Here is a 4,179-nt window from a genome sequence, read left to right on the forward strand (position 1 = left end):
CTTCTGGTTCTGTTCAAGGACTAGCTGATGATCTTGGTGACATTTCCTAAACAGCTGATACCACTGTATCTCACAGGTTACTGATGCCCTGTTTGTGAAAGTGCCCCATTGCAAAGACTGCCTGCCAAACTAACAGTCTTTAGATCAATAAACCTGCCCATCCAGGTCATGCTTGGAAGAGATGGACAACATGCTAAGAATCTGTATTACTTTCATTTGAGTAGCTTTTGTAAGATTCTGAAGATGGCAGGACAAATTACAAAACACCTGAACTGCTCACCTAAACTGTCATGCTAAGCTTCCACATGCAATGAAACAGTTGCATTGACTTGGTCGTGTAGCCAGTATACCTGACACTCATTCACTGAATGTTACATTTACTTATCACAAAAGGAACTATTTCCATTTAATCACTGCCCTCAAAGTATCCTGATCTGGTGGCTCCAAAGCAGTAAACCACTTTTCGTTATCACCTAACTGGTACTGAGCAATCATTCTATCTGCCCTAGTCATTTTCTTTTATTCACTAATGGAACATGAGCCTTGCTGGCTGTCCAGCATTTATTGCCAACCGAGTTATTGATGAGGGACGGTGGTGAGTTACCTTCTTGAACCACTGCAGTCCATCTGCGGTAAATCGACGCACAATACCCTTAGGGGGGAAATTACAGGATCTTGATCCAGCAATACTGAAGGAAAAATGATGTATTTCCAAGTTAGGATGGTGAGTGGCTTGTAGGGGAACTTGCAGGTGGTAATGTTCCCATGTATCTGCTGCCATTCTCCTTCTAGGAAGAAGTTGCCTTTGGTTTGAAATGTGCTGTCTGAGGATCTTTGGTGAATTTCTGCAGTGTGTTGTGTAGATTGTACACACTACTGCTACTGAGCATCAGTGGTGGATGGAGCAGATGTTTGAGGATGTGATGCTGATCAAGCAGGCTGCTTTGACCTGGATGGTATTAAGCTTCTTGAGTGTTGTTGGCGTTGCACCCAACCGGCGACTGGGGAGTATTCCATCTCACTCCTGATTTGTGCCTCACAGATGGTGAATAGACTTTGAGGAGTCAGGGGATGAGTTGCTTGCTGCAATATTCCTGGCCTCTGTCCTGCTCTTCTAGCCACTGCAATTATATGTTGAGTCAAGTTGAGTTGCTGGTCAATGGTAATCCCCAGGATGTTAATACTGGGGGATTGAGTGATGGTAACACCATTGAATATCAAGGGGGGATTGTTAGTTTGTCTCTTATTGGATATGGTCATTGCCTTACAATTGTGTAGCTTGAATGTTATATGCCGAACAAATGCTGGACAATGACCAACTCTCAGCAGATGTGAATTTGTTGTCATGATTTAACCATTTGATGCAAACATCAAATTATGGTTTCATTTTATCTGATCACTTTGCAATTTCTTCTGATTTTGCTCTGATTTTCTTGCATAATGATGGTGTCTAAAGACGGTCAGCAGCACATGAAATTTATGTTAAAAATCACACAACACCAGGTTATAGTCCAACAGGTTTAATTGGAAGCACTAGCTTTTGGAGCACTCCGCCTTCATCAGGTAATTGTGGAGTACACGAAAGCTCCAAAAGCAAGTGCTTCCAGTTAAACCTGTTGGATTATAACCTGGTGTTGTATGATTTTTAACTTTGTCTACCCCAGTCCAACACTGGCACCTCCAAAACATGAAATTTATGGCCAGTCAGGCGTTCAGCTGATGTCCTTCTGGTCAGAGTGTGTGGGTTGGATGTGCAAAGGTATGAATAGATTGTTCAAACTAGATATTCAACTTCAAAGTCATATTATGAAGATGATCAGACCATTTATAAATGCATAGATCCTGCTGCGATTAATAATGTAGTGAGCACGTGTTGAATGGTTTGGAGAGTGAGTATTCTACTACAGAGAAATGTGTGCCAGTGTTCATTAATGAACATGCCAGTTGGTGCTTCACACTGTCCAGTAGAATATTTGTGTGCAGTTTCCAACAAGAGGTATAGTGCACAAGCAACTGGTCATTTGTTTCTTTTGATGTACAGTGAGAAATGGTTCCTATCACATTTCCTAACACATTGTGACATTGCTTTGTGCATTTGCGTTGAAGTGCACAAGAACCAACTTTTGCTATCTTTGCCTTTAAAATATCAAACATGTTGACATTGTCTAATCCAACGATGTGCCTTTGCATACAGTCTTTCCACAGGCTTAGAACCAATTTTGTGATAAAAGTTAGAAGTACTGAGGAATGAGGTTCTTTCATGTTAAATGGATTCAGAAACATATGAGTGGCTTTGACATTATTGTACATAATCTTCACTCTCGCTGGAATTAGTCCGTAGTCGAGAAAATTAATCTTGGATGCTATGAATGCATAACTGCCCTTGTTGATCATCAGATTGTGTTGTTCAAGTAATGTTTGAAAACCACTGATCTTTTAAATTTTTCTCCTTCTATGGACAGTGACATTGTCAAATAGTTTTGGCATCCCCTCAGTATCTAAATGTACCATGTGCTGAACGTAATTCATTGGACATTTTGCAGTATTGAACACTTCTTCATTAGCAACCAAATCTTGAAGATGCTGGCTTTACTCCTCCAGTGGTGTCTGGAGATGGCTCCACCATGTGTCAAACTTTGATAAGACTGTGAAGTCACGAAATGATGCTGATAATTCTTGGATCATGGGAAGTGAATTCTTGTCTGAAATGGTTGCTTTATTGTCTGCCTTAAATTTGCCACAATGTTTAAATTATCCATTTTGTATTTCATAATAACTTGGTTCAATATCCATGTCAGTGAGTCAATTTGCTCAATTATACCATCTGCTTCTGGTTGTTTCAACTCCTGTGACACTTATGTGAAACTGTTGGAATTTATGTGTCAATGTGAGGAGTGTTACAGTACTGCTTAATCTCCCCAAATCCAATAAATAAGGAATCAAACTAATGAGAATAGTCAATGGCATCAATCATATTAGTGTGCGTTTTAGTGAGGTCTGCAGGTTTGAAGTCAAACCTATTGCAAAGCTTTGGGTCCACTGACCTTTCAACCTGAAAAGTTGACACCTCTTTCTTTCCTTAGATGCCGCCAAACATGCTGAGTTTCTCTATCAACTTACATTTTTGTTTCAGATTTACAACATCTGCCAAAGCTACTTCATGTCCCCTTTTTGCCCTCCTGATTTCCCTCTTAAGTATACTCCTACTTCCTTTATACTCTTTTAAGGATCCACTCGATCTATCCTGTCTATACCTGACATATGCTTCCTTCTTTTTCTTAACCAAATCCTCAATTTCTTTAGTCATCCAGCATTCCTATAACTATTCCCTATATGTTAGGGTGAAAGCCTTTCCTTTCACCCTAACAGGAATATACTTTCTCTGGATTCTCATTATCTCATTTCTGAAGGCTTCCCATTTTCCAGCCATCCTTTTACCTGCGAACATCTGTCCCCAATCAGCTTTCAAATGTTCTTGTCTAATACCGTCAAAATTGGCCTTTCTCCAATTTAGAACTTCAACTTTTAGATCTGCTCTATCCTTTTTCATCATTATTTTAAATCTAATAGAATTATGGTCGCTGGCCCCAAAGTGCTCCCCCACTGACACCTCAGTCACCTGCCCTGCCTGATTTTCCAAAAGTAGGTCAAGTTTTGCACCTTCTCTAGTAGGCATATCCACTTACTGAATCAGAAAATTGTCTTGTACACACTTAACAAATTCCTCTCCATCTAAATTCTTAACACTATGGCAGTGCCAGTCTATGTTTGGAAAGTTAAAATCCCTGACCTTAACCATCCTATTATTCTTACAGATAGCTGAGATCTCAATTTCCCTCTGACTATTAGGGGGTCTACAATACAATCCCAATAAGGTTATCATCCCTTTCTTATTTCTCACTTCCATCCAAATAACTTCCCTGGTTGTATTTCCAGGAATATCCTCCCTCAGCACAGCTGTAATGCTATCCCTTATCAAAAATTCCACCCCCCCCTTCCTCTCTTGCCTCCCTTTCTATCCTTCCTGTAGCATTTGTATCCTGGAACATTAAGCTGCCAGTCCTGCCCATTCCAGTCCCATGTTCCTAACCATGCCCTGAGTTCATCTGCCTTCTCTGTTAGGCCCCTTGCATTGAAATAAATGCAGTTTAATTTATTAGTCGTACCTTGTCCCTGCCT

Source organism: Chiloscyllium plagiosum, chromosome 4, assembly GCF_004010195.1.
Source record: "Chiloscyllium plagiosum isolate BGI_BamShark_2017 chromosome 4, ASM401019v2, whole genome shotgun sequence".
NCBI classification, from domain to species: Eukaryota; Metazoa; Chordata; class Chondrichthyes; order Orectolobiformes; family Hemiscylliidae; genus Chiloscyllium; species Chiloscyllium plagiosum.